This window comes from Toxorhynchites rutilus, chromosome 2 (assembly GCF_029784135.1).
Source record: "Toxorhynchites rutilus septentrionalis strain SRP chromosome 2, ASM2978413v1, whole genome shotgun sequence".
NCBI classification, from domain to species: Eukaryota; Metazoa; Arthropoda; class Insecta; order Diptera; family Culicidae; genus Toxorhynchites; species Toxorhynchites rutilus.
Genome location: NC_073745.1, coordinates 146,375,530 through 146,390,457, shown reverse-complemented (window position 1 = coordinate 146,390,457; position 14,928 = coordinate 146,375,530). Strand labels below are relative to the sequence as shown.

Genomic DNA, 14,928 nt, shown 5'->3' with positions numbered 1-14,928 from the left:
ACATACCTGAAAATTTTACTAGCCATTTCCAGGTGCACGCGTGTTATGGTACCATCGTCGTAGTGGAACATGTATGTCTCTTCGATATTTCTCATAAAATCCGAAAACTTTATTTCATCGATAAACTTCATATAAAATCTGTTTTCATTTTCATCCCGGTATATGGAATGAAGGTCTGCTGGGGGAACTTTCAGGTGCTGTAACGTGAACTTCAGTACTTCCAGATGCGTGGGGGTCTTGCTTCCAGATGAGCACACCAGTTTAATCGTGTTCTTTCGAACTTTGGTTTCCATTTCTATTCTTTTGTTTTCAAAAGATTCCACTTATTGTTTGTTTAGCACAATAGGTGCCAATGAGACTATTGTCATGCACTATTTTTCTCACAATATTATCTCGATCAGGTCGAGAGATCGTCCGAGAAATGCACTGAATTACCAACTTTAATTTTCTTCAAAATTCCTGATATGTTAAATCAATTTTGAGCCCGATCTGACATTTAGTTGTTTACATTTGAAAAAAATAGATCAAAAAACCTCGTTTGAATCAATAGAAGCATACAATGTTCCTTTTTTTTATTAAATCGTTTATTTTTACAGGCTCAGTTACATAAGTTTAAAGGAGCTAAACTCTCAACTATATTTCTACTAGCATATATTAACATGTTTCCTTATTTCTATGGTTAATAAAATAGGAAACCGATTACTCGCGGTCGACTCGAGTTTAGAAGGGTGACATATTTTCATTAGGAAAAGGATGGGATGTAAGGAGATTGTAACAATGTTCACACTCATACTCACATTCTCATTCACATTCACATTCACACTTCACACTCAATTCTTAAAAACTATCATTACATCTGATATGTATTACAATTAAACATATCCTAATGGAAGGGAACCGATAGCTCGCAAAAGACGAAAAGGAAAGGTAAAGGGTGTAAGAACAATCACACTCGAAGATCGATAGATTTAAGGAAAACATATATTTGGACCATGTAATCAAGATCTAGCCAAGCCAACACATCTCTCACCGGCACATTGGGCTGCCTTCCTCTGGCCCGAAGAGATTTTTCTAAATTCGATCTGGCAACAACATATCCCTCGCACGACCAAACAACGTGTTCAATGTCGTGGTAACCTTGGCACCACCTTGCAACCTGGTGGTTATTTTACATCGATGTCGTGGTAACCTTGGTAACCTTGGTAACCACAAACACAGATATTGCTGTCGGCAAGATTAATACGAAAGAGTAGCGCATCTACAGTGATTGGACACGAGTCTAGAGAAGGTGCGAATAACATCCCGACTCAAGTCCAGACTTTTGAACCATGGTTTAAGACTAACCTTAGGGATAATCGAGTGAAACCACCGACCCAATTCATCTTCGTTCCACTTGCGTTGCCAGTTAGCGATTGTATTTTTACGGACTAAAGAATAAAATTCATTGAAGGCGATTTGACGCTGATAAATGTCGCCTTCAATCGCACCCACCTTTGCTAATGAGTCAGCCCTCTCATTACCCAGAATTGAGCAATGTGAAGGGACCCAAACAAAGGTGATGACATAACAGCGTCTGGATAAAGCACTCAAAATTTCAAATTTTCGTCGTATTCTCTCAAGGAAGTACGGTGAGTGCTTTTCCGGCCTCACTGAACGGATAGCTTCGACAGAGCTAAGACTATCCGTTACAATGTAATAGTGTTCAACAGGTCGTGAGGTGACGCTGTCCAGCGCCCAGTATATCGCTGCCAATTCAGCAATATATACTGAGCAAGGATACTGAAGACTGTGTGAGATGCTAAAAAATACGTTGAACGCTCCAAATCCTATGGACTCATTCTTAGAGGACCCATCAGTAAAGTACATATTATCACAATTGATACGCCCATACTTTGCATTGAAGATCGTAGGAACGATCCCCGATAGAAGATAATCTGGAATATCATGGATTTTCTCCTTCATGAACAGATCAAAATGCACAGAGGAATTGATGTAGTCAGGGAAACAAACACGGTTGGGAATATACGAAGAAGGATCAACCTGCATGGAGATGAATTCATGATATGAGCTCATAAATCCAGAATGAAAATTTAGCTCGCTCAGTTGCTCAAAATTTCCGATCGCCAATGGGTTCATAACCTTACACCGGATGAGGAACCGAAGAGATAATAAATTGAAGCGATCTTTTAGTGGGAGTACGCCTGCCAAAACCTCGAGACTCATGGTATGCGTTGAGGGCATTCATCCCAACGCGATACGGAGACAAAGATACTGAATTCGTTCGAGTTTAATGAGGTGTGTTTTGGCAGCTGATTGAAAACAGAATCTGCCATACTCCATCACTGAGAGAATAGTTGTTCGATACAACATTATAAGATCTTCGGGATGGGCTCCCCACCAGGTGCCGGTAATTGTACGGAGAAAGTTTATTCTTTGTTGCCATTTTTTACTCAGATACTAAATATGGGCCCCCCAAGTACATTTGGAGTCGAACCAGACCCCAAGATACTTGAATGACATAGCATAAGTGATCGGTTTACCTAAAAGTTGAAGCTTCGGTTTTGCTGGTCTATGCTTCCTACAAAAAACCACCATCTCTGGTTTCTCCGTGGAGAATTCTATCCCTAGCCCAATGGGCCAGGTTGAAAAATTGTTCAAAGTATCTTGTAAGGGTTCTTGCAGGTCGGATTCGTTTGATCCTACGACAGACACCACTCCATCATCTGCAAGTTGTCTTAGGCTGCAATTTTGTGTAAGGCAATTGTCGATGTCGCTTACATAGAAGTTGTACAAAAGGGGGCTTAAACATGAGCCCTGAGGGAGGCCCATGTAAGAGACCCGACTTACTGCCGAATCTCCGTGAGAAAAGTTCAAATGTTTCTCACAAAGCATGTTATATAACATATTATTCAATAGAGGCGGCAGACCCCGAGAGTGTAATTTGTCTGACAAAACCTCAATTGAAACAGAATCAAAGGCCCCCTTTATGTCCAAGAATACTGAAGCCATTTGTTTTTTTTCGGTGTAAGCCATTTGAATTTCTGAAGAAAGCAACGCAAGACAATCATTCGTCCCCTTGCCCCTGCGGAACCCATATTGTGTATCTGAGAGTAGGCCATTCGTTTCAACCCATCGATCAAGGCGAAACAAGATCATTTCTCCAACAATTTCCGTATACAAGACAGCATTGCTATTGGGCGGTACGAATTGAAGTCGGACGCGGGCTTTCCGGGTTTTTAAATAGCTATAACTCGTACTTGTCTCCAATCATCTGGAACAATATTATGCTCCAGAAAACGATTGAATAAATTCAACAAGCGATGTTTCGCCACATCAGGGAGGTTTTTCAGCAAGTTGAACTTAATTCTATCCGATCCCGGAGCAGAATTGTTACATGAAAGGAGAGCAAGAGAGAATTCTACCATCGAAAACTCGGAATTAAGATCGCACCTATTTTGGGAAATATCTCGAACAATTTTTTGTACAGGAACGGAATCGGGACATACCTTCCGTGCAAAATTTAAAATCCATCGATGTGAGTATTCCTCGCTTTCATTCGTTGAAGAGCGATTTCTCATGTTTCGAGCCACTTTCCATAATTTTTTCATTGAAGTTTCTCGTGACAAACCTCCCACGAAATTTCGCCAATAAGCACGTTTTTTCTCTTTGATCAAGTTTTTAAATTGATTTTCAATTCTCAATGGTTCCACTTTTTCGAAAAGCTTTAAATGCATTCGATTTATCCTGATAAAGCTTGGAACATTGGCTATCCCACCATGGATTGGGAGGCCTTCGACGAATAGTGGAACCTGGGATGGGTTTCGTTTGAGCGCGAACCGCGCTCACAATGTTCCTTATCCGCACAAAATGTATCAACCCTTCTTATTTTCATACCCCATATTCCACTCAAGCCTCCATCCATTCTATTTTCAATACACACAATTTGTGAGCACTGAATTGATGGATCGATTTTATGAAAATTTGATCGTTATCATATACGAGGTTTAATAGAAATTTCGTATTTCGTTTTTTACCTTGTTCTCTGAAAATTAACACAAGTGACATGTTATGCAATCCGATCACAATTCGGAGTGTTTCCGTCAATCACCATTGAAAAAAAAGTGAGAGTGATCATGACTATTCATATCACTATCATTCGTCTTTCGATGTTATATTCACAAACCTATATTTTGTCAATTATGATCTGTTTGTGTTGCTCAGAATCTTCGTTAACTTCAAACAACAACTCTCGAGTAATTCTCATGTCATTCTCATTAGATTCTCCATTGGTCAAAATTCTGCAAAATGCTCAACGCAACCGTGTCAATAGTGTTGATCCATCGATTGTCCAAAATTATTTTCTCCATAGCTTTTACAATATCATCACTAGGTGTCAAAAACTGCCATCATCTTTAACGTCTTAACGATCCTCTTTTAGGCGTTTCTGCTGATATTTAACTCTCATTCCACTCATGATAGACTCACCATAGCAAAAGTCAACATCTTTAATACAGAATTCCACACCAAATTAACCAGTTAATAAATTCTTAATTTTCCAAACTATGTACAAACGCGTTGGCGGCTGCCCGAAATTACAGGTTCAGAAGAAAAAGGGTGTAAGCAGTGTTACCACATTTTAATCTGTACCAGCGGGGTTATGTCCTTATGGAACTGATTAATTATTGCATTGTAAATACTGTTATGATCAGCAGCGATACTGCGACGTAAAAGTCAGTGTTGCCACACGTACAGATTTATCTGGAAAGGTACAGATTTTTTGGTTATTTTTGGTACAGATTCTGTACGGTACAGATCACAGATTTTCGTCAAAAGGTACAGATTGGTACAGATTTTTCCGCGTGTGAAATTTCTCTCCTTTTTTTGTCAGTATTATTATTTGAAATCACCCATTACATTCATTTGAGAATAAATTCCATTACGGAAAAATAAATTCATAATAAAAATTGCGCCCCGGTGGCGTTAATACTTAAGTATTTGTCGTAAGTAAATGTAGACATAAAGTTAGTAAATATAAAGTTTTGTAGTAAGTATTTTTCTCAACAATGAATATTTTTGATGGTACAGATTTTTTGAAGAAAAAGTACAGATGAGAAAGATTTTTCCCTTTCTGGTACAGACTCAAATGTGGAAACACTGGTCGTCATGTACCTCAATGTAGCTTTGTTCAAATATAAGAAATTTCACACGCCGAAAAAATCTGTACCAATCTGTACTTTTTGACGAAAATCTGTACCCTGTACCGTACAGAATCTGTTCCAAAAATAACAAAAAAATCTGTACGTTTCCAGTTACATCTGTACGTGTGGCATCACTGGGTATGAGTGACTTCGTCGATTTCTCTTCATCAATTTTTTGATTAGTTAATAACTCAACTGCAAAAACGTTCCAATTTGAGTTTGCTATAGAATCCGATAGATGAGGTTCTGACCTATCTTCCATATTGTCAAATACAGCTAGGAATGTGTTTGCAACTAAGTTATGATCAAAAGAGAGAGTTGATGCAGAGAAATCGATATTGTCACTTACACCCCTTCATTTTGAACCCCTCAATTTTCAATATAATATGGCCGATTTGAATTGTGATTGAGCTGGCATCAGATTGACTAGTTCAGAAATTTAAAAACGAAACTCATTAGTACAAATATTTAGTAGCTCTATCAAGGACCGATGAATAAATGCTTGCACTGATTGAGTTCCTCAAACCGCCCAAATTGCAACTCATCACTTCAAATTCTAGTTTCTCTTGCGACTTGGGCATTTATATGTATACTATAACTCTTTAATTGTGTTTTCTACTGACTGGTATGGTTCAATGGTGGTAAAAAGAGGAAAACAAAAGCCAAATCGGAAGTCCTTTTTTTAGACACTTTCAAAAACACATAATAGCACAATCAAAAGCGTTCCTCCGGTAGTGAGCGCTGCCCGATGAGCCAGGCTTGTGCAAGCCAGTGAACATGTTGAACAACTACGAACCAAACACTCGCATTGTCTAGCTTGTTTTGATAAACAGACCAGAAGCGATCAAAATTGCCTACTTTTGAAATTTTTCGTCATCTAAAATAACGTCACCGCCATCTAAAAAAAGGACCACCGATCGGATTAAGACCACCTTCCCCTACTGTTGATTGCTCGCTGTCTAGAACGACACCGAAACATTAAACTTATTGAACATCCAAGTAGTTTTCGGATATCTCTTAGCAAAATAACGGAGATTTTATGTTGCTCCCGAAAACACCGATTGTGTGGTAGTGGTGGTAGTGCCGACAGCACCCTCAGTTTTCCACCGAAAAGCACCGCTCTTACCGCTGGAAAATACTTTCTTCACGTTCGACTCAGTCATTCACGATTTGGCAACAAAATAGCGACAGGAAGATTCCCTTTTAAGCGTTGAAGGACAGTTTCATGGTCCAGTGATTGCATACTAAAGATACGATGTAAAATAAACGAAATAAATGTATTCGAAATTTAGAACGTGTTTTTCTCAAAACCATGTTTTTCAAACTGGTGGGAGTTCTACCTCCGGAACAATTAATCCGATTTTGATAAAATTGTTTTTCCCAGATTCTCCACTAAATTTTCTGTCATCGTACGCAGAATTTTTTTGATATTCTGAAAAATAATTTTTGGTGAATATATTTATCTCGATTTTTGAGATAAAAACCCAATTTTTTCACAAAGAATGTCACCATTTTGACAAAAATCAATATTTCGAAAAAATCCTACGTACGATGACAGGAAATAGGAAATATATCTAAGATCACATAAAAAAAGAGTGGCTGAAATCGGTCCACTAGAAAAACTTGTAGAACTCCCACCAGTTTACATGGTTTTGGCTACAAGGGTTCAACAAACCTGTTGCGGCTTTCTTGTCCCAAGTAACACTAATTTTTTTTTGTTTATTAAGTAATATATACCTAATGAAACTGTGATATCAGATTAATCATAGTAATTTATTTTCTCGTTGAAAATAATCACGAAAATCACATACTCAAGGTATTATTTTAATCTGATTTACATAACATAAGATATGATTTTAGAAGGTATTGAAATTTTCAAAATGACCCCATGAAAAGGACCGATAAGTTGTGTGGTTTTGAAGAATCAATCGAAGATTTTTGTTCTCGCAATATACGAGATTTGTGTCCTTATTGCCAGTATGAAACTCTATTTCTAGACACCCACTTCAGCCACAGGCGATTCTATGTTTGTGTTGTCTGCGACCGAATACATGACATCGAATAACCTGCTCAACATCAACTGAGGATTGCTGAATCTGGCATTTGTAAGCGATAGCGATAGTTTATCACCAATCTTAAACAATCTCAATTACATGTAAGCCATTTATCATGCAGTTAGAGATTTGTCTTCAAATCCTTTCTTCTAGAGATCACTGCGACGAATATTTCTATTTTACGCGGTGTAATTATGAGGCAATAAATAATCTGTTATATCAAATGTAACGGCTTACTAGATGGTCTTCTAATGAACGGGGCAGTCACTGTTTTTTTTATGAAAACCTACAAGTCATGCTGAGTGAGTTTATCCCTCGTAAAAAAAATCGTAAAAAGCAGTGAAGGAATTCCACTCGAAATACATTACCAAATTTCGAACTTTTCTCGACCGCTAGGAATCTGCAAATTGTTTTGGAATGATTTTTCAATGAATATAAAAATTCTGTAACTAGTCCTTAACATAACAGAGAATGGTTTCATTTCTGTATCCAATAAGCTCGACGCGTCCAAAGGAACCGGTCCGATAATCCACGATTCTAAGGGAGTGTGCAAACTATTTAGTCAGACCTGTCACAAACATCTGGAATCGAACCTTATCAGAGAAATTTTAATTTCTCGCTTGATTTAAGACTTTCAATTTTCTGGACTGGTTGTCAGAAGAAATATTCCCTGATGTATGGAAGACCTCTTCGATTACACCAACAAAGGAGCAAATTCCCATGATGTTAAGAACTATCGGGGTTTAACCATTCTCAACACACTCGGAAGGGTTTTTGTACATAATGCACTCTACCGTCTTCCACAAGCAACCAACTCCGCCTGCGAATGACGGATCGCTATAGCATGTCCGAAAAAGAACCTGAAACTATTGAGAATCAGAGCAGAGGGTTTAAAGCCCCTAAGGAGGATGGTTGTTGTAGTTGTTATCTAAGGTTATTATGCAAAGAAAGGAATGGATAAACTCTTAATCACAACACTCATCACAGTGAATCCTGATTCTTACCTCCCCCACTAACAACTATCTCTTCTTTGAAAATCGCTAGAGAACCACGCTAGAGAGGCGACCCCTCTGTCCTTCGGGCGGCGAATATCATACTAACATTCCTTCCCTTCCCCTGGTGACTGTATGGACGTGACCGGCACACCGGATGCCGCGGCGTCACTATTGACTTTTAAAGCTCGAATCACCGAAACTTGCATAATGATAATGGTCTCCCAAGCGTCATCCAGTGTTTTCTTTGTGCAATTTCGCTGGTTCAAGTCAATCACGAAGAGCAACTACGATTTGTACAGTCTACCTAAGCTCTACCGTCCTCCACAAACAACCATATCGGAGAATCAGCATGATTTCACGAAAAATAAATCGACGACCGCAAACTTGATGTGCTACACAAGCTTCATCAATAAGGAAAATCTGGAAAATCGAGAAATTAAGTAATTTTGGATTCCCGGGTTGGATCTCTGAATGGCTTCGCTCATACTTAAGCAACTGTTATGCTTTTGAGAAACTGGATTCTTCGCGATCACATCAGCGTTATGTTATTTTTTTTCGATCGAAATCTAACAAACTATTATTTGCAAATGACTCGAAGATCTTCAGAACCATTTCGTGGTCACTTGTTTGCAAGGCACAGCATAGCACATCAACCTGTTACATAGGTTATGTGCTGTATACGGGATGTCATCATAATAATGGAATCGCGCTGCAGAAGCAACCTAACTAGGCGCGAATACCGTCTTAAAATTCTGTCCTTTTCCCCGGAGACTGTAAGAAAGAGTCGTTATTGACTATTTCAAATTCGAATCACCGAAACTTACGCAATGATAACGAACTGCTACTTCCAAGCGCTCTTCATTATAATTGGTCTAATCATAGTAATCAAATTCGAATCATCACGGGGAATCCAAAGTGGATCTCTCACAACAAACCAAACCGCATAAAATCATAGGGTGATCCCGTCATGTATCGACTTCAATGGGCTTGTTTATACCATCCGCACTATTCACCAAACAGACACTACGGACGACTATTTGTCCCGGTCGGTGACTCATAGCCTGATTTCACATTTTTGGAAGGAGCCAAAAACATGGTCAAACAATGGGCTGTCTCAGAAGACGAATTAATTTTCAAGGTTGGAGAAAGTTGAAGGTAAATGTTGAACATAATTTGGAATAAAACACATTGGGTCATAAAGCTCATCAGAACATCCTTTTCTGGGAAGCCAAAAAAGATGTCGCCATTGGAATTGTTCTCTCCGCGCGATGAATCATTTTTGTTTAGCTATTCCCCATTGGGGAAATTTATTGGTTCGTGCTAACAAGTGCTAATCTCTAATTGCTTCAAATTACCTAGGTACATCGGAATGTAACTAACGTTGTTAATGATAGATTGAGTTGATTGAGAGAGAGGAGCTCAATGCGATTTGGAAACATTTACTTGAACAAAAAATTAAGCTCTATATGAGATACTCGAAATGTTATTCAATTGGAATTGCGAAGCGCGATAACTTTCAAATGGAAAATTCGATAGATTCTTACTCACTTTGTATAAATCCTGATGTAATTGAAATTGTAAACCGGCCTTCCTTCGAAAATCCCAATTTAGGCTATCTGTAAGTGTAAAAGGAGGAAAACAGTAAATATCAGTAAACCATATCGTTCGATGAGCGACAAAATGCTATTTTTATTCAATCATCTCACTTGAGCTCCCCCTAGAGCCCTTTTAGCCAGCAAACTATTATGTCAGATACCAGCAATGTTAAATAAGCACAGATACAAATCCATTATCTACAAGAAATGACACAGCACCGCCGCTGCTGCTATGTCCCCACCGTGATGTGATCGAAGAGGTGGAGCGAGCACGATTTAACAGGTAGACTTACGGTGCAGTCACCTGGCAAGTATCTCTCGTAGTAGAGAATAAACGAATCGAGGAAGTGTAAAGATTACGTCATTCAGAAGAACTCCTCGCCGTAATGAAATGTTGAAATGTCACGACTCTCTAGATTCGGCGGATGCCACAGCGAGGAGATTCCCCGGGAGACGACGGGCAATAAGCGTTGATGTGTGATCCGTGGTGCTCGAGATGCGCCGCACAGGGATGTCAGGCGATGGTAGTGGATGAGATATATCGCAGCCATCAGCGTTTTCGAGCTGGCGAGAGTGCCGAGACGCTGGGTTTTGTTACAGAGGAACAGTTTGAAGCGTATTATCACATCATTGCGCAAGGTAGGGGCTGCTCTTCTCCCAAAGCAGACTCCTGTGTACTTCTTCAGTTAAAAGTATTCACTTGTTTTGGTTTGGTTTTGTGACTCATCGACATCACAAGGGAATATTCGAGAAACGTGTTAATGTATTTCGGTGTTCTCAGACGAGTTGGTGAAATATTAGGTTGGGGCAAAAGAGATCCATTATTTCTACGTCAATTTAAAGGTTTTATTTAGTCAAAACTTTGTCAAAATTTTGTTTTATAGTTTAGTAGCATTTTTGTATTTCATTTTCTAAAAATGTGTTAATATGGTTAACGTCGGTGGACCGCACAGTTCAACAATTAGTCGCTGGCAATGACCAGGGTTCGGCATAGTCATATTCAACTGAGAATAGTCAGCAGACTATGAAAAATTTGCCCATCGTATACAATTGGTACTGACTTTTGGCTTCTTCGCGTAATCTCTCCGTCAACATGACTCAATAGCCAGTCGGGCGTTGAGTCGCTATCTCCCTCTACGACTCGACTATCTCATTTCATTCTTCCCCGTCAAATGGACTTCATTACATGTTGAAGTGACTTCCCTCAAAATGAATTCGTTTCTCTCTCCCATGTATCCCGTGAGTTCAACGTGGTTTGATTTAGCTACAGGAGAGTTAGATTTTTTTGTATCGTACACGAAAATTACTCACACGTATAAAATAGCGTGCAGTGTTGTGTTCAGAACCACGAACAAATTTGTAAATTCTGTTGATATAAATCCTTTTTCTGTATGTTTTTTCACAATATTGTACTCGGAAACAAAGTGAACCAAAATTTTATTTAGAATTCATCCCAAACTGCACGTTATTTACAAATACTAACGCGAGGACCTTTATAGCATACCTGATAACTGTCTAAGTTCGTTGATTTGAGTTCACGGTGAGTAGACAATAAACCGTCCCGCAATGATGTAACTACTTTTTTGCATTCGGAAATCAAGTTTTCGTTTCACTTTATATGGACGTAAAAATAAGATTGTGTACGCGGGTAAGAGATTCGAGCCAGGGGGAAGTAGAAGTGTATATTGAAGTCAGTGGAATGAAGAGGCAGATTTGTATTCATTAGCCACGTCAGTTAGGATAAGTATTGACTAGAATAGTTAATCAGTCATCCTCGCTCTTACATGCTCATCAATTCATTTCTAGTCATTTCAATGTGTGTTGACGGCGAATGCCGAAGTAGTGCTAGTCGAAGCGAAGCGACTGAGAGGAGAGTCGATATTCATTTTTGATCTTCGAAGATTTCGGGCCCTGGAAATGACCAAAAGTTTGACTACTTCTGCTCTACATCATCATCATCATTACAAAGTCCCAATAAAATAAACTAAGAAGAAGAACAGAAAGCAGCCAAAAGGAAGTGCTATTGTGTAAACTAACCAAAAAAACAACGTAAATCGAATCCACCAACACCAACGCCAATGACACCAAAGCTTCTTTTCAGAAAAATCAAAAATTTAAATAAAGAGTTGATTTTTTCAATCATCTAATTCATTTTCTAGGTCGATTACTTCACGCACCAGCCACATTACCATTTGAAGAATGCAAACAAATGAAAATAGAACAATTTATTTAAATTGACAGCCCTTGGTGTAGTCCTACGTCTCTCTGGTTATGTCCCCGACATCTGTTTTAATAGCTCATATACAATTCCAACCAACAATTCTTCAGAATATCCGTCTGCAAGAAGTTGTTCTCCCTGTGACAGCAAATTGTTCCTTCTGTGTCAGCCAAAAACCGAATTGGGCGCGGAAGCGGATTTTAGAGACCAGAACAAAACTCCAAAACTTCACAGCAAGGTTCCAAACGAAGTACCCAGCAGTGTTGAAAAAAAATCATCTTCACAAAGCTCAAATGCATAGATTTTCCGAACGAAAATCAAAATGACAGATACAGACAACCAGTGAATATGAGCAAATGAACTTTTGTGCTTCAATATGTTTTAAAGTTCATTTTTCCACCCAGTGTCATTTTCATCTTTATTATCCAAGATGCCAGAATTGAATTTCATTTTAGCCAAATGAATATCAGCTGTTGTTTACTTTTAACATGAGGCAGGTGAAATTCGTTATCTATTCATCATAATTTACCCCTGTTTAATTTTGGGTAATGATAATAAATGAATTATTGTTGATTTAATTTAATTTCAAACCTTATTTTCAATTAGGTATGATTCATGTTAATGAACTATTTTTTAATATTAATCTTTTGTTAATGAGAAAATATTGCATATCCAGTATCCGCCCGGATAGCAAATTCTCTAATCTTATCCCACTAAATTGTCCCCAATTCCACCCAATCGAGAAATAATTGTCAAAAAAACACTTATAAAGGGTGGCAGGGTGATCCGAGGTGCATCAAAAACGTAGAAACGACAGAATAAAATGGCCGCTAAGGTTGGACAACAGAGAGGAGAGTCGATATTCATTTTTGATCTTCGAAGATTTCGGGCCCTGGAAATGACCAAAAGTTTGGCTACTTCTGCTCTACATCATCATCATCATTACAAAGTCCCAATAAAATAAACTAAGAAGAAGAACAGAAAGCAGCCAAAAGGAAGTGCTATTGTGTAAACTAACCAAAAAAACAACGTAAATCGAATCCACCAACACCAACGCCAATGACACCAAAGCTTCTTTTCAGAAAAATCAAAAATTTAAATAAAGAGTTGATTTTTTCAATCATCTAATTCATTTTCTAGGTCGATTACTTCACGCACCAGCCACATTACCATTTGAAGAATGCAAACAAATGAAAATAAAACAATTTATTTAAATTGACAGCCCTTGGTGTAGTCCTACGTCTCTCTGGTTATGTCCCCGACATCTGTTTTAATAGCACATATACAATTCCAACCAACAATTCTTCAGAATATCCGTCTGCAAGAAGTTGTTCTCCCTGTGACAGCAAATTGTTCCTTCTGTGTCAGCCAAAAACCGAATTGGGCGCGGAAGCGGATTTTAGAGACCAGAACAAAACTCCAAAACTTCACAGCAAGGTTCCAAACGAAGTGTTGAAAAAAAATCATCTTCACAAAGCTCAAATGCATAGATTTTCCGAACGAAAATCAAAATGACAGATACAGACAACCAGTGAATATGAGCAAATGAACTTTTGTGCTTCAATATGTTTTAAAGTTCATTTTTCCACCCAGTGTCATTTTCATCTTTATTATCCAAGATGCCAGAATTGAATTTTATTTTAGCCAAATGAATATCAGCTGTTGTTTACTTTTAACATGAGGCAGGTGAAATTCGTTATCTATTCATCATAATTTACCCCTGTTTAATTTTGGGTAATGATAATAAATGAATTATTGTTGATTTAATTTAATTTCAAACCTTATTTTCAATTAGGTATGATTCATGTTAATGAACTATTTTTTAATATTAATCTTTTGTTAATGAGAAAATATTGCATATCCAGTATCCGCCCGGATAGCAAATTCTCTAATCTTATCCCACTAAATTGTCCCCAATTCCACCCAATCGAGAAATAATTGTCAAAAAAAACACTTAAAAAGGGTGGCAGGGTGATCCGAGGTGCATCAAAAACGTAGAAACGACAGAATAAAATGACCGCTAAGGTTGGACAACAGAGTTTCCAATTTTTTTAAGCGAGAGATTCGAAGAAAAGTTCCCGAATTTATTAAGGCAGTATTCTAGTCTAGATATTTGAAAAAAAAACAATTTATTTTCCTTCATATTTATGTAGTTTGGACATTCAAGAATATACTCTAGGAAGGACTTATCAAAAATTCCATTATTTACCGAGTTAGAGCCGATACGGTCAAAACAATGAACTCAAATGTGTTTTTTTCGAAACAAATTTTTTCAACCCGGCGTACACGATATCTCAAGTTCTTCTGAACTTATATAAATACAATCGTGAACCTCTAAAAAATATTTTTCAAATTTTACGAATTTTAAAAAATCGAGAAACGGAAGAAAAAATTGTTTTAAATCGCATTTTGTTTTTCAAACGACCGCCATTATGTCAAAAAAGATGTTTTTGACTTGTCCGAGGTCCATGCGATAGCGGCATCTTCACTGATCTAGAATCTGTTCGATTTTTTTGTTTCAGATAACCAGAAGGGCTGGAATCGTGTACGCCATGGCACAACTTTTTTTTCACCTCCTCACTTTTTCAGCTTGTAACTATTCTAGTCCTGAATATTTTTTCTTCGTTCATTTTTTGTTGCATTGCTAAAAGATAGATGAACAAATAATGATATAATGTATCGTAAAAATACTCTTTGTTCTATTTTTACAAAGCTCGAAAAAACTTCCGAAATTCGTGTCTCTGCACTAGAATACCCCCTTAAAACCAATTCGATTTTTGTTACTAATATTCTTTTGAAAGTACAGTAGAATCCCGATTATCCGCTGAATAGTCGGGCTAGCTCACCGCGGATAACGAAAATCGCGGA

General features: G+C 38.0%; 1 protein-coding gene across 11 annotated transcripts in view; it reads right to left on the bottom strand.

The window, feature by feature from the left end:
• The window catches only part of LOC129770756 (serine/threonine-protein kinase Genghis Khan), a 286,646-nt gene that overhangs the window by 120,383 nt on the left and 151,335 nt on the right, over positions 1-14,928 (bottom strand). For all 11 annotated transcript variants that reach the window (XM_055773799.1, XM_055773800.1, XM_055773796.1 and 8 more), the window contains one exon: positions 9,796-9,863. The gene's annotated coding sequence lies outside the window, so the exon portion shown is untranslated. The remainder of the gene's footprint in view (positions 1-9,795; positions 9,864-14,928) is intronic.